This window comes from Oreochromis aureus, linkage group 3 (assembly GCF_013358895.1).
Source record: "Oreochromis aureus strain Israel breed Guangdong linkage group 3, ZZ_aureus, whole genome shotgun sequence".
Classification (NCBI taxonomy): domain Eukaryota; kingdom Metazoa; phylum Chordata; class Actinopteri; order Cichliformes; family Cichlidae; genus Oreochromis; species Oreochromis aureus.
Window position 1 is genome coordinate 12,961,457 of NC_052944.1, and position 20,890 is coordinate 12,982,346.

General features: G+C 42.7%; 1 protein-coding gene across 1 annotated transcript in view; it reads left to right on the forward strand.

Annotated features, from left to right (window-relative positions):
- Positions 1-20,890, forward strand: part of kdm6ba (lysine (K)-specific demethylase 6B, a) — a 107,165-nt gene that overhangs the window by 5,113 nt on the left and 81,162 nt on the right. The window lies entirely within an intron of this gene.

A 20,890-nucleotide genomic window follows, 5' to 3' on the forward strand; every position in this document is an offset into this window, starting at 1 on the left:
TCTCTGTTCTGCCCTGCTGTTCGCCTGCATTCACGAGGCATGTACCAGACAGAGAAAAAAATGTAGTTCTGCTATTTTACTGATATAAATCTTTCTCTGTTTTGCTGTTCTCACCACTGTCAGGGTTGGGGCCCAGGCTGGAGCCATGCACACATAAGCTTCTCTGTTTTACAGCTGTAACACCATTATTTAGGTGTACACACACCTAACCCCGCACCAGTTCTGTTTCATTTTCACACTTGAAACACTCTCTAGCATACATCTCAAACACTCCCACTCATCTAGGGACAAATGCACACATGCTGGCCAAGCCTCACACACCTGCAGTGTTTTTTGTGATTCGGCCAGCTCTGCTTTATTGCATGCATTTATAGCTGGCAATGAATCTGATCCATTAGAAACATGAATTCGCTACACATTACTCGCAGTCTCGCTTAAGGCCGTTATTCTTGCACACGCACATGCACGTACATGCTGAGCAAAGTATAGCTGCAAGAGCCTCAGAGAAGGAAGCGAGACAGGAAGGTTTGTAGTTCAAATAAGAAACAGCATCGCAGCATCAAACCCAGAGTGGTGTCAAGAAGTTACAGTCAAACTTCAGATAGTACTAACCAAGGAAATGCAGAGATTACTGCTGTATAAGAAGCAAACCATGAATGGATCAACCTGTGTGAATTAAGCAGATTGTGGTTTGCAACAGGTAGCTGACACCACATGTGCAGAACCAGAGAAGCAGTCAAATATAACATCTAGACGATCAGAAGATGTTTTTTTAGTAGTTTTTGGTTTCAGTGTCGTCAGTTAGGGCTTGATAGTCGGGGTGATTGTGCTGCTGTGTACCTGTGCAGATTCACGTGTACTTAGTTGGAAATGTGTGACATGTGCAAAAGTGATGAATATTGTGGTGCTGATGTAGAGCCAGCTCTGTTTTACTGCTTTATTTTAACAGGTTTAGCTTCTCCAGCAGAAGTTTTTTCAGTTCCAAGATAATCATGGCTGCCAGACTCTGGGACTCTTGCACTCTTGCCCCTTGCATAGATAATAACATCGGTGGTTTGAATTTTGGTCCCAGCAGTTATGTGGTGTAGTACTGGAGTTAGAGTTTTGGCACCGGCACCCTGCAGCTGTAAAACAGGTGAAAGCCTTGCATTCGTCTTTTTATTTGCTGTATTGTGTTTGGTACGTTTGGTCACCTTCCTGAGGATGACTGTGTATCAGATGCAGTTGTACTATCTTATGAAATTCCATCCATAGTGAGTGCAGGTCTATCTGATACGCTCGTCTTGGTGTTGTTCCTCTATCAACATAATAAGGCTTGTCCAGGACCAATCACATTGTTATGATGTCATAGTTTTTTGGGGGGATAAAAACCTGCTGATGTCCACTCAGGCAAAAAACCCCAAACAGGGAGTGTTTAGGGTCGGGGGTTAGGATGTGATGGGGGTGAGGGTTACGGTTACGGGGTTATGTTTACGGTTTGCGGTGCGGTGTCACAGTGTTTCCACGTTGCAAAAGTGTGACAGCACTGCACTGTGATTGGGCACTTGCAATGTTGAACCAACATTAGTTTTGTTGATCCAGGAACAACACTGACAGGATGATATCAGATCGAGCGTGAGTGCATGACAGCCTTTTAATCAGATCATATGTCTTTCTGATTATTTTATTATAACATTCTTTCTTTACGTCCTTCGAGTTTATGCGTCTTTTTTCACGCCCAGTTGTTTGACTGTTATACAAGCACCAGAGGAACAGGCTGGGTGCTGTATGTGGAGTAAGGCTGAAAGTGTACTGTGGCCCAGGCCCAGTTTGAGCGTGACTGACAGCCTTTTGTGTGAATTCCCCCCCTCTTAGTGTTGGTTTGATTCCAAGAGAGCCACCTCCAACAGTAATAATAAATCTAACGCTATGATGATGTCACCACGCTTCACTTATAGAGCTTGGCAGCACCCTCTCCACTTTTTGGCCGATTGTAAGTGAAACAATTCCACATGGAGCACCTGGGACCAGTTTTGCCAGATGGTTTATTTGGACAGGGATCTAGTTTAAGACCTGGTAGATGAGTGGCACATGTTCGGCTGCAACCCCGCAGAGAGAGAGCACCATAAAAGCACAGCCCTGCAGACGCTGATGGAGTGGAATAAGCCACAAATGTAATTTTAACAGGAATGACGGCTCAGATATGTCCACATTAGAAAAAACAAACAAAACTGCTTATAAAGTGAGGTGAATAACAGACGTTTCAGTTGGTGACTATTTGATACTGGGTTTAGGGTAGGCCTATCAAAGGCTCGTGTCCACAGGCCTTTAATGTATTCATCAGTTTCACTTTTCTCTCACCAACCAATCAAAATGAAAAAGAGGCGGTTGGCCTTTGATATGCGTTTGCTGTCCTTTTGGAATATCACCGCTGTAAATAATTGAAAATACTCTGACGAAGAAGGCTTTTGTAACCTAGCAACAATAAGCGGTCTGAATTTAAGGTCAATGGCACAAAAAGAAAATGCTGTCTGTGGACACAGACGCTAGGATTTGGCATCTTTTCATCACCATCGCACTCCTCCGCTTCTTTCTTTTAAATACAAGCAAACATGTGCAATCCACATATGAGTGCCCCAGCACAGACATGTTAAATTAAACATGCTGACACTGTTGAATTTAACTTCAATTGGGATGAAACTAAAAAGAAATGATGCTTCTGGTTCAAGGGAGAGCAGACTGTGAGACAGGATATAGAGGAAGGGAGGAAGAGAGGTGGTGAGAGCTGAGTCAGGATGCCCGGGGGTAGGACAGCAGGAAGCAGTGGGTGAGGAGGAGGAGGACAGGAAGTAAAGGGGAGGGGGAGAGACTCCTCTTCATCGTCGTTGTTCTCATCCTCCTCCTCCTCCTCCTCCTGTCATCATCAGCAGTGTCATTGAGGGAGGAGTGGCGTAGGGAAGAACAGTAGAGGTGGAGCTGACATCATCCACTTCCTGGAGGTCTGTGAGGGCGTTTTGCAGCTGCATAAAGCACATTACACACACACACGTTTACAAGATCAAAGGCATTTTAAGGCTTTTAAATAACAGCTGGCAGAGAGGGGGAAAAATTATATTTCTTTTTTTTACTACAAGAGACTAAAGGGTGAAAAAGATGGAACGAAGAGAAATCTCACAGTGGAAGATGAGATAAAGCCAAGATAAAGACGTGATGAAACCAAGTGTTCCTCTGCCTGTCGGGTTATATAACGCTCATGTGAAAAGAGGGCACTGGGTTTGTGTGTGTGTGTGAACTCTTTTTTTAGGCTGTGTTGTTATTCGTGTTTGAGTGTGTAGAGAATGAGAGAGCCAAAAGATGCCTCTCCTTCACTGCTGGCCTTGTTGTTTTGGCCTGCATTTCGCAACCGTCACAGTTCTCCGGTGGTAGGCTTCATATTTGTGTGTCTGTGTTACTACACGTTTAATAGGCCAGCTACTTAAATACTTGAACGTCTGTTGGTGTTTGTGTTAATGTGTGCACCTGCGTCTGATCCTCCGCAGTGTTTTTTCTTTTAGGCAGTTAGGGGTGGTTAGATGGTGCAAGATTAGTGTGAGATTGTGGTAATTTAAGCAAATGGAGGCAATATGGAGAGGGTTGCACTAGTTTTTAAAAAGAATTACGCGGGGTAGGTGCTGACATAGCTTTTTAATGCAATACAACAGCCGCCCACAAACAAAGCTACAAATGAGGAGAGCTGCTGAGGAAAGTGACTAGGTGTGTGATTATTAGACAGTGTGGCTGTCACGTAACTTTTTTGTTCATATGTGTGGTTTGATTACCTTCAACTTTACTTTTTCTGCAACTGACCAGTGTAATATTAATAAAAATGCAAGACATTATACAGTTACTTTCGATTTTAAATCTTGACAATAGCAAAAGGCCTTAAAATTCATGTTTTAGAACTGGGGAAAGTCCGCCCTGGGCCACTCCAGCTCAGATTCTTTGCTAATTTTAAGTTTTCTGTTCGACCGTCTCTGAGTTATGCACAAATTTCACAGTTAAAACATACTTATGAGTGCTATAGAATTTAGCATCCATATTTACTACTCAATATAAAATTTCACTTTCAGGCCTTTTTTTCACACAAATCTGAGGCGATGTTTGAACATGAATATTTCAGAAAACTATTTAAGATAAAAGCCTGAAATTTTCACTGGTCTTTCTTACTTTCAAAACAAATTAGGATCTGTAATTTGTTGTTATAAATCATAATTGACCTCCAAAACACACATCTGAGGCCTCATTTATAAAGGCCTTGAGACTGGTCAGTGACCAGTTGGCGACCCCTGGTTACTAAGTAAAAATGAGTATTCCCAGAGTGGTTTTGGCAGGTAAAATTGAGTACTGCCCCAAAAACCTCTTGATTGCTTTCATTGCTAGCAGATTTCCAAAGATGCCCATAATTTGCAGGGAAAGCACAACTACAAACACTTGCCAACTACTCTACAAATGGTAGAAAAACTGTGAAAAGTGCGACACAAACAGAAAAAGGAGAATGTTTGCACGTTTTGAAGTTGCACTGGTGAGGCACAGCTTTGATTTTACAGGTAGAGTGTCTCCCTTTCTGGTTTGTTTTGCACCTTTTTGAGATTTACTACCAGTTGGCTAGTAGGGAGTCACTGACCAGTCTCTAGGCCTGCATGACTGGAGCTTTAGTGGTTGTTTTCACAACAATTGCCATTACCTCCAGCATCCACTCTCCATCCGCTTGGGAAACACACATTTTATCCTCATGACCAGTGTTTGCCAGATGGTCACTGACTGCTCTCTAGGTCCGTGTGATTGCAGCCTAAGAGACCAATAACTACACAGGGGCTCTCTTGGGGTACTGCAGGACGTTTGACAAAATGCAAATGAGGGATGTTAAATCTAATATTGTAACTAAGGGAGAGACGGTGTCATAGCATAAATAACAATACTGATTTATTTTTAATATCGTAACTTTGCATGTGCTTTATTTGTTCCCTTGGTGGGAGTTCAAAGTTGAAGACTTCTGAAAGAGAAATGTTTGATAGAAGAACACTGCACGGACAAGACAAGTATCATCTACTCGCTTATTTCATTTCAGTTTTTTGAAGTTAGCTTGGTTTGTCAGAGGTTTCCAATTAATTTTCCCAAGTGGCAACAAATAAAAAACTGGGACTATTTTGTAGGACCATGCAGATAAGCTTATAAAGACATGAAATTAATAGTAGGCAGAATTCAATTCAGTTTTATTTATACAGCACCACATCACAAGTCCCGATTTCACATGTCTTCATGTGAATTGAGCTGCACCACTAAGCTAAAGTGATTTCAGTATATCGGTGCTACAACAGTCCCAGTTTGCCTCCTTGGGAAAATCAATTGCTTATCTGTGCTCTAGAGCATACTTGTCGGATCCTTTTATGAAGTGCAATTTGTTGTTATTGGCGAAATCATAATGACTGTAGTTACACAAAGTTCACTGGCAGACAGTCGCCTTTAAAAGTGTACATGATCAATAAACACCTGCACTCATGTTGATGCTGAATATGACGTTTTTTATATCACTCTCTGTTGGACATCTTGAACTTGGCTTGTCTCCCACTATAATAAACCTTGATAGCTGAACCACACGCTACGTGACAACTTAAATTGGATTTTTAGCATCTGATCATTGGTTATGTTGTCTAGCGGGAAAAAAAGAACGCATTTGTCTGTTTGTCTTTGGGAGGACTTGAGAAAAAACTTGGCTGTAGCTTTTGTTGCTGCCTTAAAAGACTCAGGGCAGAATATGGGAACGGTCTCTGCCTAAAAAAGCCCAAAGAGATGTGGCTAAAACGCTTACACGAGCTTTAGTAGATGGTGGATGTGCATTCCTGTTGAAGAAAAAGTGTAAATCTCATCAAATCCTAGCTTCTTCTGACTCTCCCAAACCAAATCCCTTTCTCGAACAAATCCACTGCCAACCCCCTTCAAAGTGGGGGGAAAAATCACTGCAGCTATAAGCTTTCTTGTGTTGTGCTCTCTCACCCTCAGACCCTCCCTTCCCATCGTCGCCTCCCCATCTTTCTCACCCAGCTCCTGTTTTGGCTTTCTGCCTCTCAGGTTTCTCCCCACCCCCAGCTCCTCTATCTACCCCCCACCCCACCCCTCTGTGGCCCCCCTTTGACCCCCTGTTACCCCACATATACCCCCCCTCACCCTCCCTTTCCCCAGGGCAAGCCCACAGCTCCCAGTCCTTTGTGCCTTCTCTTCCCTTCCCTTCCCCTCCCTCCATCCTCCACCTCTCTCCCCCTGCCTTTGTGTGCGAGAGGCCAGCAAAGGGAGAGAGAGAGTGTGTAGAGGAGGAGAGATGGAGCGACAGGAGCTAGGATGGAGAGGGATCCTATAGATGAGATGTGAAGCTGGAGCATGAAGTCGTTTATTTATACATGTTCTGTCTTGACCTTTGGATTTACACTGAGAAAGGTGGTGCGTCCACCTTTACCCTGCAGAAATTTTCAGTGTCTTTGGTCTCTTTCTATATTATAATGTGATATGTGACAAAAAGACATAAAAAAAACAAAATACTCTGTCTAGAAGGCGTGGCCTGAATAGATATACCTTCAGTTCTCTCTCTCCTTTTCCATTTAGGCACTTTATTGAGTTCTTGCACAGCTGTAAACACAATCGCTGTAGTTAAATGAGTGAAACGGAGGAAAGTAGCCTATGTTTATAGATGGAGAGTACAAGAAAAACTCTGGCTCTCATGTCACTAGTACAGATAACTGGATTGACTTAAAATGTAAGTGTATGTGGTCAGTCGAAACACACAGCTGAAATATCCTCTGTGGTTAGAGCTTTACAGGTTCTAGTAATTTTTGCTAGTTTGGTTGGAGTTACAATAATATACATCGGTCACTGTGGGATGGACACAGGACCTCTGGGGTTGTCCTGTGGTATCTGGCACCTGCAGATTGAGAGCGGATCTCTTCAGATCCTGTGGGTTGCGGAGCGGGAGTCTGTGGATACGCTTCGTTCCAGTGCATTCCACGGATGCTTGATTGGATGGGGATCCAGATTGTTTTTGTGTTCAGGTCCATGCACTGGCCTCCTTGTTCCTCAAGTTGTTTCTGAGCAGTTTTTGCTATTTGGCTGGCACATCCTCTTGTTTGGAGAGGCCACTGCTTTTGGTAATTTCAGTTGGTCTCCAACGTTTAAGCGAGTGGATCAGGTCCAACTGAAACCCAAATGATTGCAAAGGTTTCCTGGGAGAGCATTACACTGCAACGTGATGATCGATGTTGGTCGCTTCACTTTTAACCGGTTTCAGTGTTGTAGCAGATCAGTGCGTATATATTATGTCCAAGTCAACAGGGGGCGATATGTAGCAGTTCTAACACAGACAGTATGAGAATCCAGCATACTGTAAAATCAGACTACAGACAGTGTAGCGCATACACAGCTTTTAATTATCTGCCGTAAACAAAAACAATGCTAGATTTTAAGTGAGTCAGTATTCTTGAAAATCTTTCGAAGTGCTTGTATGTGTGTCCGTACATATTTATGAACGAGAAACTTTGTCATTAGACGTCCGTGCAAGTTTACACTTTTTTTAACAAGGTCATACAAAATGTAAATAAACTAGATGCTTTTAAAATTTGGGTTTTCATGTTAAATGTTTGTTGTTTATATTAGTATATTAATTATTATTATATTAATTATTGTTAATTATATTATTAAAATAACTGCTCACTTAACCACCCTTTAAAAAAAGGATGTTTCTGCAGAACTTTTATCTTATTGTAGACTTTTTTTTTTTTGATTGGTTGTAGAAGTACTCATGAGTAATTGAAGTCATAGTTGACTTGCCTAAGCTTTTAAGAGCTGTGTTTAAAATCATGTGTCACCCTCACAAACATAAACAGAACAGAAAAAGACACAGGTCGCCAAACTTAGATACTGGAAATAGGTCATTATGCAGCTTAGAGGGCGTGTTTGTCTATTTATGTTAACCAGACAAGATGGCCAGACACCAAAGGCGTCATTCACCTACTGACCTACCAAAATGACTCGCCAGAGCTGCTCGCTTTGGCAAGTCATTTAAACATCGGCAGAAAGAGGAACACATAAACTCGTGTGAAAGTGAAACCTGTTAGACTTGCGTGTACAGAGCAAGTGAGCGATGGCAGCCCGTGAATGTCGAGATGAATGTATTAATAGGTTTGTCTCAGCGCGTGCGCATGCATTATACATTTAGCATCCAAAGACCCACAGCACTGCACATGCATTTTTAAAACGCAGGAAACAGAAAGGTGGGTCACACTGGGTGCGTTTGTGCGTGCTTATCTGTGTGCAGATGCATATGTGAAACCCACTTGCTCAGAGTGCACGCTCAGAGGAGACCATGTTCCTGGAAAGCTGGTTGCCACCCCTGTTATCGCAGCTAACTCGATTAGCGGAGCTTCTGCCGCCAAGCATTCCTCTCAGAGCGCAGCGATGAGCGCAGCTAAGGAGCCCCCTTCGCTAGATTTAATTAAATCCGCCAAAATAATATACACCCAGTTCCCAGCTAATGCAGCATCATAAATGTGGCACTTACTGTAGTGCAAATATGGCTCTATCAGCGATGTGTAATATTCGAAACATCAGCATGAGACACATAACAGAAAAGCTCCATTTACCATTGTTTTAGTGACTGACTGAAACATAAAAACATGCCTTTAGTCTTCAGGAAAGTGTTCTGCATTGGATCTTTAAATTCACTGCAGCCTCCACAATGGCATCCTAATACGTACTTAACTGAACTGTTTATGGAAAACAGCACTTTGCTACTGTCGTACCAATTAACCGCAGCTAAGCAGGAATGTCAGTTAGGGAGCCAGCCTTTCATGTGAGGTCCTGACCTTTCCCCATGATCACGCTAATCACTGATCACTTAGATAAACACTCGTTACCGTAAGATGCCATTATTGCCTCCCCCGAAGCCTTCCTATGGACAGTAGTAATAATTATGCCCCCGGGTAATTGGCTGACTAATTGCTGTTGGTGGGATACATACATTGCCTGGCGTCAAACCCAAGAGGAAGCTGTGCTATTACTTTTAATTACCTGCTGTTAGGTTTGACAACTGACCCTGAGTGCTGTTTTTTGGCGCTGATGGGCGAGTTTTGGCTTGTGGAAGGGGAAGGGACTGGGTATCAACCTCCTCTCCAGTGTGGTCACTGCAACAAAGGCCCAGATGGATCACTTCTGTCCTCACACACACACATGCTCTCGAATACACACATGCACACACACTGTGGGATGAGCAGACACACTTTCCTTGTTGTCCTCTGTGCTCTGGCTTTTTAGGCAGCAGACCCATTCATCATGTGTCTGTCTGTAGAGGAGCTGCTATTCATCGTCTCTCCTCCCTCTTATTCTTCAGGAGCCGGCCTGTCTCATACTCTGTCTCTCTACCTTTCTCACTACTTGGCTCTTTGTCTTTTGCCCCCCCCCACTCTCAATCTCTCTCCTCCTCTTTTTATATCTTTGATTCCCTCCCTCCCTCTCTCACACCCTCACTCACACTCGCCTCACCAAGAGAACAAAGGGGACCTAGCCACTTACCTTGTCTGCTTCTGCCTGCGTGCATGTGTGATGCTGAGGGCTCAACCCACAGAGCTGGTTTCCTCCACTGACACAGAAATCACTGGAACAGTTTTTGGCCTTTTATGGGTCACAGAGAGCGACAAAGCCCGGACGCCCACCTACTACATAGCGCAATAGTTTCCATCAAGCTTATCAGGACTGGATGCCATACTGTTGATGTGTAAGGAAGATTATATACACAAACAGTAAAAACATTATCAGTGACTTGAGGTGGTCACACATTTTATTAAAACAAGTAATCAAATATTTACTGTATTTATTTATTTGTGTCTATGTTGTTTGGAAGGAAGAGTGGTCCTGTACAAAAACGGAAAAAAAGATGGACTTTCCATTATTATTTTTTCGAGTTTTCTTGGTATTATCCTTGTGTTTTGAAACCTAGTGAACTTTTTCCCTTTCTTTTTTAAAGGGAGAACCTTGGCAGAGATGTGTTTTCAGTGTTGATTGATTGCTGAGTCAAGATAATGTAAAATCTGTGCAGAGGAAGAGCCCATTACATTCTTTCTTAAAATTACGAGATTTGGCTTGGTGTTGGCATTGGTTGTGGAGGCACTCTGAGCTCCCTTCTTGTTCCATGTGATGTATACCTTCTTTAAAATAAGGCGTTGGTGCTCCGGTGCAGAGCTGGTTGATATATCTTCTGAGAACCAGCCTACATTTAGACAGCTATGAGAAATGAACCTTCTGTGGCATTATGTAGCAAAAGATGGGATACTTTGAATTCATTCAGTGAATTCATTGGAGAATTTCTTCTAGAAGTCCAAAGTCACAGACAAGATTAATGACTTCTTTGGGCCCAAAAAGTTTTGTGGTTTTGCACATGGAATCGGGTTTAGATAGGGAACTGACACTGCCATGGGGGCGACAGGTGGGGTACACCCAGGTAAGGTTGCCATTCTGTCACAGGGCTAACAGAGAGCCAGACAACCATCCACCCTTACATTTACAACTGTGGGCAATTTAGAATCACTATTTAACCTAACCCCAATAACAGAAAGGCCCGGGCCAGACAATGGAGTCAAACCCAGGACCTTCTTTTTGTGACGGTTAGACCAACCAAGTCCTTGTAAAACATCTTAAACAAATGGCGACCAGAGACCACAGAAAGCGAATGATATTTAATAATAATGGATTCCATTTATATAGCGCTTTACAATTCCACTGTTCATTCACTCTCACAATCACACACTGGTGGAGGCAAGCTACAGTTGTAGCCACAGCTGCCCTGGGGCAGACAGACAGAAGCGAGGCCACCATATCGCGCCATCGGCCCCTCTGGCCAACACCAGTAGGCGGTAGGGTAAAGTGTCTTGTCCAAGGACACAACGACCAGGACAGAGACAGCAGGGGGATTGAACCGGCGACCTTCCGGTTACGAATGAGCTTCCCAATCCCCTGAGCCACGGTCACATTTGGCAACTTCGAGCAGCTAGGGGTGAAATAACTGCTGGCAATGTGAAGTGAGTGAGACCTGTGATAACCTTTCAGACTGAAGAGACTACCAGTGAAACTACAGTGAGTGTAGAATATCGTTGATTGACACATGACCTGGTAGTAAATACACTAGAGGCTCACCTAGGCAACCAGAATGTCTCCTAGCGACCAGCTGGCAGCCTGAAAGTGCATCACTTCCACTATGTACAGGGCTCAGGACCACTCTTTTTAAAACCCACACCCACTCATGATACATTCTTTGTATCGTGAGCATCCCTGATGAATCATAGTAATGATATATATGTGCGAAATGAGCTTTAACTCTTGCACTTTGTGTGTATGTGTATTATTTTTTCTATATTTTATAGAATTTTGTGGTCTGCTCAGGGGCCATGTGTGTAAATTAGCATTTTTGCTAACTGTTAACATGCACTGTCCCTGTGAAAGAAAGAAAACTGTGAGGATAGTTTAGTTTCATTTGAGCATACAGAAGAAAGAGTGGAGAGGTTAGTATGGTGTTTCTTCTCCGTGTGAATTTATGGAGTGGTCTGTGTAGGATGTCGCCCTGTTCAGACTCAGTGTGCCTCTGTGTTTCTAACAGCTGGGCACATAAATTTTACAGATGTGGAGATGGTGCTGAGTTAGCTTGTCTGCTGTGTGCCTTTTGTTTATATTCTTAATGCTTTCAGACTTATTGTTTTGCCCGAGTCAACTTTTTACGGTATGTACATTGTGTACAAACTTACAAGCCACATACAGCGCTAAGGCCAGGGTTGTGTTGCCATGGTGAAGATGAAATCCAAAATGCAGAGTTGTAAGGAAGCCTGCAATTGGCTTAGGTGCCATACATGGGATTGTGAGCCGGCCAATGGGATACAGGCTGAGCTAGGGCTGTTGCTAAGGGGAGTAGCTTGTAACAGAGTCAGCTGGGTGTTCTCTCGCTCTCTCTCTCACAGTCAGTTTCTCGCTCACTCACTCTCTCTCTCCTGCTGCTAGCTCTGCCTTTGCCCTCATTGACTCCTTTCCCCCCTCCTCCTCCTCCTCCTCGCCTCCTCATCGCTCTCTCCCAGCAGTTTTTTTTTGCACTTGTACATGTGCAGAAGGGGAAGGAGCACATGTTGGAAATTTTACTGAATATTTCATGCAGCTTGTTGTTTGTTAGAGCCGTCGAAATCCTATACATGAAGCAGTGTGTGTGCATGTGTTCGTGTATGTGGGTGTTCACTTGAATCTGTGAAAGTTTACATGTTTTTTTCCTGTTTATTTTATCGTGTATGTTTTCTGAGTACATGCATCTGCCTGAGTTGTTCTTTGGGAAATTATCCTTCCCTGTTTTTTTTCCTTCCATTCTTTTCGCGCGTTGTCTCTTTGAGCCTCTTTTGGCAGCACGCCATCGTTCACCAAGTGTTGATATCTTTGTTGTCTTGTGGTTGCGTGATGAGGTAGCATGTTTTTTGTGTGTTTATTATCTGAGTGTTCATGTTGTGGATCTCTCCGGGGATTTGTGGCCCAGTAGCTAGGTGGGTGGGGGTGGGTTTGAACGCCAGCCAGGTAGTATTGGGTACACACCTGGTGTCACACAGGGTTGAACCCCACCCACTACCACCATCGTCACCCTTTCTTTACTCCATATGGAACTACAAAGTCATAACCACTGTTAACTTCACTTTATAAATTCCTTATAAGTCCTTGATTTTTATATGGGAGCGTGTCGTTAAGGGTGTGATCCAGTCATAAGCAACATGATGTAATTTCACTTACCTGTTTCATGCTGATAACTCCCATAATTCATAGCTCTATGTGCTTTGGTGGTTGTGATACAAGCTTTACAGTCAAGGTGTAAGTTCACAGTCTTTGTAGGTTTCTCTGGTTTTGTAGCTTTTAGAGGAACCTGAACCTTGTATATACATGCATAAGTAAGATATGTCCTTTTATGTGGTTTTGTAGTTTACAGAAATGTCTCAGATCAGTGTCACAGACTCCAAATTGCAAAGCTACAGTTTTGTGATATTTAGCATTATAAATGAAATACCTCAATCGAGTTAAAGCTCTTTAGCTGAAAAATAAAGCCAGGCGTGCGAGGGCAAAGACAGTGTTAGAATGTCGAACATTCATGGGGTCTCTAAATCATTTCCCTGTTCTTGTCACCTACATTTATTAAAGTTTGAATAATGAGGGCCATTGCTGCTTTTCTGACAGGTGCACCTCTCAAATGTGTTTGAGCTGTGCCGCAATTTATAAACAATTTAAATGCAGTTGTCTTATAAATAATATGCTTTGCTGTGAAATCAGTTGCAACTGGTTGAGGGTAAATTTCAATACTTCCAAGCAAAGTTCGATAATTACTTCCTCTGTTTATCCTACACATGCTTTCCTTAGGCAGTATTTTTAGAAGCCAGATGACATAAACAAATAGGTTAAACTGCAGGGAGGTCTTAAAGTCACAAAGGTCTGGATGATCTCTAATTTCCTGCTTCTAAATTCAGATAAAGCTGAATTCGGTCCTTAAAATCTTAGAAACAGTTGCCTAGCCAGTTACTTGTTCTCCAGGAATACTGTGAGGAATCTTTGAGTAGTTTTTGACTAGGATATGTCCGTTATATTGAATAAACCTTGATGCCTCTTGCAGTTAAATTTCCCCACATCCAAAAAGCAGCATTATTGTTGCCTGTTACTTTGTGGTTTCGGTGAACTCAGCTGTGAACTTTGAGCTAATTTACTCATGCAAAGTGTGAACCTCCACAACCCTGATGACTTCATGTATCTCCAGGACCGATTGTGCGTTAATGACAAGCATGGACAGGGAGTAGGACGACTATTGCGTGTTCATCTACTTATGAAACTGTTGGTCAGCATCAGTCACAAAGTCACCATCATTATTTATTTATTACAGAGTTGCTGCATGAGTTATCAGCTAACCCTTTTTATATAGAGAGCGTTTTATTCGTGCATGCAGGTCTCCCACTAGAGTTTAATATCTAGATCATAACTACTGGACTGATTCATGCCGTACGTAGGGATAGTGAATGAACTGTGCCAAGAGGCTAAGCTCTACAAAGAATGCCTTTTTTGTTTTTGGACAAGCGGAGTTATACAGCACGTCATCCCACAAGTTGACAGAAGCAGAAACAAAGGCTCTGCTCTCCCTACATTATTTGTGTCTCTCCCCTCCTCCTGTTTCCTTCGTCCTCACATTTCCTCCTTCCACGCTTCCTGCTTCCTGATTCTCATCCTCTCTTTGTTCATATTTCTCACTCCCAGGCACTTTTTTCACCTTCTGCTGTCATTTCGAGCCTCCTTTTCCCCTTGTGCGTGTGTCTGTGCATGCTTAATGGATCAACCTGCCTACTGATGCCAGGGGAATCACTGAACTGACGCTTCCCACTTATGAATCAAACTCCCCTAATAGAGCATGGCTGCCTTTGCAATGACATAACACACACATTCACACACGCCATGGCCATCCCATAGCCCCCAACCATTCATTCATAATAATCTTCACAATCAGTTATTCAGAGCCAGAGATGGAGAGAGATGAGTGGGAAATTGGGAGAGGAAGGGAGACGGTGGACCGCACTTCATGTGAAAACAAAGCAATTACAGGCATTATTAGTAGTGTTAGCTGTGTGTGCGTGTGTGTGTGTGTGTAAAGAGGAGATCAAAAGCAGGAGCCCCATCTGGCTCTTAGCTCTCCCACTGGTTCCATTTGGGTTATCACCACGGTTCTCGTATTGATACTGTGTGAGTATGTGCGTGTGTCTCTTTTGTGTGTTAACACAGCATAAACGTAACAGGTCTGTTCAAATGGTAACCAAATGCTCGAAATAACAAAAACTGACCATTTGTAGACATGCTTTAGTAAACAGGAGTGACTCTTGAAGAGCACATGCACACACGCACGTGCTCCACCTGAACAGTCGGAACAATGGAAAACATTATACACATGTGCACGGGCACAGACTGAGAAAGTTTCCTAGTGTGCACTTGTGCAGTCAGGGGGACTTATTGAAAAAGAAGCAAGGAGTCAGTCACTGTGTAGAAGTTTAAAAATAGAAGTAGCACACACACACACACACACACACACACACACATTGAGCTTGCAGCTCAGAAATAGAAGAAGCAAAAAGCATCTGACTGGCTGAGCTCAGTGTTTTTTCCCCGCTTTCCTCCGTTTTCTGTTTTTTCCCTCTTTCCCTCACTGCAGTCTCCATCTGAAAAAAAAAAACTAAACTAAAAGAGACAGCACAGAAGAAATGGCAAAGAAGAGGTAAGTGAAAATGGACCGAGAGCAGAACGAGTGTTAAGATCACAGCATTCACGTATCTGTGGAAATGTCAGACAGTCTAAGTTTGCATCGCCACATTTCAGCGAGCATGTGTTTCAGTCATAGCCGCTCGTGTGCGTTTGTGCATATTCTGTGTCTCGCCTGCGTGTTCCCGTGCACGTTCTGACTCTTCGGCTCTGCACACTCTGAGACGTCTGAAAGATGGATTTTCAGTAATCTCTCTCTCTCAGCTTCACAGGCAAGATTTCGAGAGAAGCAGAAAAAAAAAGATTCAAATAGGAGGAGGAGGAGGGGGGGGGAAGAACAGCGAGTAAAAGACAGTGTGAGGGTAGAGCAGGTGTCATGGTGAATTTACAGAACACACTGTTACTGCCAGTATTTATCTGTGTACACAGAAATTCTCTTTGCCACTCCTGTGTGTTGCCGTTCGGTGCAGTGACAGTTTATTATCTCTCTGATCACTGCTGACTGCCCCTCCACAGAGACCCACAGAGAGAGAGAGAGAGAGACCGGTGGAGGATGAAGAAGTAGGAATTTAATGTCAGACATGAAAAACATGGAGGGAGGGGAACGATGAAAGCAAAAGATCACACTTTCCATGTGCTTCACTCTTTTTCCTTCTCTTGCTCTCTGTCTCTTTGTCTCTCTGCTACAGAGTTATTTTTGTCTCTGGCTTTCTGTGAAAATGCCAAGCTACCCTCTGCAACATTGCAGTAGATGGCAAATTCACTTCTCTCTCCTGTATTAGTGTCAGGAAAGGAAATACTTTTGAATTCAAGCGCAGATAAGACTCTGCCTCTGCCTTGATGACTGCCGAATCTGTAATTATAGCAAGCTGTGCATGAATTAGACAAAAAAAGAAGTAAATACAGATGTGCAGGTCAAAGTTTCTGTGGCATCTGAGTCACAAGTTTGTGATATTTAGAGAAAGGAGAGTTTCAAGGGCCATAGTTCTCCTTATTTACACTGCAGCTCACATTTGTTCAAATGCATGCTGTGGGAACAGACTGCATTATACAAGACTTTGAAAGATAAAAAGACAAAGCTGTCATGATATATCGTCACACACTGGACATGTGTAGCTCTAGTGCATGCAGGCTACACTGTACAGGTCCCTCAATGTTAATGAGATTAAGTGGTCTACATTGCTGTTGTCCCCATTAGCATATGCTATAGTCTGCAGTGTAGTAACAGACACTGTTCAATCATACAAATACGCAGATATGCAGTATATATAATAACAAATGACGTTTAGGTTCATGACGTTTGTGCCCCTTCTGCACACGCCTTGTGACAAAACACTTAATTTAAAACAGCTGTAAGAACAGTTATGGAGCAGGCAAGGTGCTGTGTGATGACCCTTTTAGATAAAATGCTTAACATCTGCCCTTTTTTATTTGTAAAATAGTGTCATTGTGAAGCTGCAGAACAACTGCTTTTACATGCAGATTTTATAACGCTCAGCTCTTCATGTCGTTGAAGTGCCGCACACCGTTCTGCTTTAGGTTTAAAATTTATTTGCAACCAAATCAATTCCCTTTTTTATGGTGGTTCCTTATTTCCACCCTCACTACTGCTACCAGCACTAATACAATGTTATACATGCCTCAGACTGTACAGGTGCATTTCAGACCTCTTCAGTGTCCATGGTTCATCTCAACACTTGAAGGCAGCGGTGATCATACACAATACAAGTGTGTGCTGAGCAGCGTTATGTCAGTTCGTTTCTTGTAATAACAGCCTTGTCGCACAGATATACGTGCAGTTATTAGAGGAAGCACTGGACATGTAAGATGGATCACAGGGCTTGACATTAGCTTTTTGTGATAATTAGTCATTGATCTTCTCTGACATGTAATAACGACGACTGAGGTATTTCTGCACAGCTGGCGTACAGGTATATGTGATAAATTAGAGGTATAGAAACTAGAAATAGCCACAACCATCTGAGGTTGCACGGATGAACGTCTCTACATCAAATTTGGATAATTGTAAGTAGGCTTGTTTCCAAAAACCTGAGATTTTTAAAATGTAAGTGTAACTTTTCATCCTAATCATGAATCTACAGTTTTAATCATCTGAACCCAGTTCTGCTTAAAAATGATGCAGTCTGAGAGCCAGATGTCTTGCCTGTGCTAATGGCTTTATTTGAGAGTTCCAGTGAGCGGCAGAAAACATGGAAACAGGAAACTGTTTGGAGAGTGCAGCATAATCAAAATGATTGCAAGGATATGCAATTAACCAGCAGTCTCGTTGCCTTTGAAATGGTGACGTGGATCATGTCTGTGACCACTCGTCTGACTTGTACTTCATGTTTTTTGGTGCCCACTCCATGTGCACATGCTTCATTTTGAAACATGAATCTCTGTCTGACTCTCTCCAAGAGTTTGTGTTGTATTATCTTCAACTGCTTAATAACAAAATACACCAGCTATCAGTTTATGTTTGAATAGGGTCAAGTTGGCAATTACATGCAATCCTTTTGTAATAACAAGGGTTGACTATGGTAAATCAGCAAAAATTGCAAATCCGTTGCTATCTACATACACAGAAGTTCACTTAATCTTTACATTTTGAGAGTCCAGCCATAAGTTCATCTGATCTGAAACAGAAATGTAGGAAGTTCCTCCACAAATAGTGACGTAGTTGAAACAGGACAGTGTTTTTACAGAAAAATGACATAGGAGGTCATCAACCTTGCTTTTAGTGTTACCAGTTAGTCAAGTCCCTGATTGCAATTAAATGCATCACAGACTAGTTGGGCTTATTGGCGCTGACTGACTCATATTGATTGCAACATGATGGCAATTATAAATTACACAGCAAATCAGTCTGAGTCGGACTGTGACAGGTTGGAGACAGTTTGTCTCCCATCAGGGAACCTGTGCAATCTCCTTGTGATTGAGAGTGTTCGCCCAGAACGCTCTGGGTGAACAGCTGGTCACCACAGCGACTTGCAGTTGGTCCCAGAAAACAGCAGAAAAATTCAACGCAATTCACGATTGTTTCCTTTCCTTTCTGTTTTCCTATAGTTGCAAAGAGTTTACCATCCTGGTTTTACTTCAGTACGACTGAACCATTTACCTCAACAAACCTGTCAAGCCAAGTTATTAACATTGCACTTCCTCCACACATAGACAGTTACAGTCAGCCGTTGAGCTGTTGATGAGATTTTGTTCTCTCTTTGACTCATATAATGCGATGCAGTTCTAACATTAGTTCTTCTTGCTGCTGTCTGGCAACTGACTTTGCAGTGGAGTCTGAAAGAAAAGCACCAACACTGACATGTTTGACCTGCTGGTGATTTCTAGTCTGCAGAATACATACCCTGTCTATTGAGACCTTGTTTAATTTATAGTTTTAATTTGTTTCATGACTTCCTTAACCTATCTAGTGGGCCAAGTAAATAAGAATATAATAAATTATATTCTGTACATTTTCATACTATATAGTTCTGTTTATCTGAATGAAGATGAGAAACAGCAGCAGACTTGTGTGAATGATGCTTATCAGTGTGAAAAATGAGCTCTTCTTGCCGTTTCCTCCTTTGTCTTTTTTTTCTACTCTGCTTTTTCAATCTCTCCATCTCTCTTCCTGTCGCTGGGATTTGACCTCTCATCTAGTGACCTCATCAATATGGAGCCCATTTGGGGGAAGGGTGGGGTCAGGAGTGTGTGCGCCTCTGCGTTTATACGAGGGTGACCCCAATGGGGCCCCTGGCATAGTTCAATTAAGAGGAGGGAAGACGAGCAGGGGAGAGGCGGTATGGGGCCCCCGTCGGCCGCCATCTTAGGTTTCCGTGTATTGACTCCCTTGGCTGTCCCGGGGTGCGTCTCGCCCTCCTGTCTGTTCACCTCACGACAGTCGTGCAGGTGGACAAGACAATCACCGCTTCTCATCTTTCTCACGCCTGCTATATAAATTTCTGCCGGTCTGAGTGTCCGCTATCCCTCCGCCCCTCCTTTACATTCTCCGTCCTCCTCATCCCTATAGTCTGTCTATCCTCCCTGGCTTTTTCCTTCCCCTGGTCAGGTGAGACTTCGCTGAGGGGAGAAGGAAGAGGAGGAGTATTAGCTTCACTGTCTGGAGCCAGTGGTAATCTTATATCTCAACAGAGACAGACAGAAAAAAGAAGGGCCGGTTGTAACTTGAGCTTTACTGATTGTATATTCAACACAGAGGTCATTTTTTATAGACACTGGATACGAGTATGCATTCGCACACACTCACACACACACCGGGAATACATTTATATGTATACACATTGGAAAAACATATTTCTTGCCCACCATTAGTGATGTAACCCCCATGCAACAGTGCTGTGGCAATAGTCCTTTTCCCCGGATTGGCTTGTCCAGGCAGCTGGAAAATGGAGTCTAGTCAGCTTTGTCCCCTTGAGCAGTTACATGCTCTGACACACATACATACAGTACATGTAATCAACAAAGAGCGATGAGCTGGAGGAAGGATAACAGAACGCAGTGGAGAAGAAAAAGAAATGCACAGATTCAGAGCCATGGTGGAAACAAAACATAAAGGAAGCGAACAGGCATGTTTCAAATCATGGCTTTGTTGTTTGCCATGATTATTAAAACTCTTCTCCGTGGCTTAATTAAGTGAAACTGTTGTTTCTCTTGTGAGTTGCTTGCATGCATTCACGCTGCTTTAATTCATTAAAAACATGTCAGGTTGATAGATTCAGAGGAGAAAAAGAAAGAAAAAAACTGTTTAAAAGAAATTATATAGAAATAAAATAGAAAGCTGTGCTCAGCTGTAATCTAAAACGAGAGACCGAAGGGAGGTTTTATTGGGTTTTAATCAGTCAAAGCGAGCAATGGTGAAACAGCGTTCATTAGTAAGTGGCTCTGGGCTCAGTGCTTCAGTTGCTTTCAAGTTACTTTCTACTGAAGTCTGAGCTCTCTCAGCCTCTGCTGCAGCTGCTGAGCTGATCTCAGTCAGACAGTTTGCTGGCTTTGATTCAGAGACTTTTGCTTTTTAGCTTTTTCATTTATGTGTAGTGTTGGTGTCAAGTTTGGAAAACTTGGCCCAGTTTCCTCAAAGTTCCCAAAGCCTGGCCTTTCAGCTGGTTTGACTAGTTCTTCTATTGAACACACTGGCCTATTTTTCTACACACAGGAAGTGTTTTGAGCTGTTACTGCACACACGTGATCATAGAAATGATTTCTTTAGAAGTCATGAGCTACTGTATAAACACACACTGCATAACCATGTGCTCTCATTAAAGATCATTATCAGATGTTTTCAGACCAATACTGATATCAATATTTGGTGATTTAAAAATCTGATATTCCAATAAATAAATAAATTCCAATATTTGTTTTTCCTTTCCGAAACACGAAACATACATGGCCTTCCCAAATATTCATTACTTGTATTCATGTCCTTGCTTGCACTCTGTATAACGCTGCTTGGATCAGCTGGTCTTGTTTGTGATGTGTCAACAAGGAAGTTGCTGTGTGCCATGTGGTGGACATGCTATGCAATGTCAACACACTGAATAGTTTTTCTGTGACGACTCTGCATCATTTATTGGCA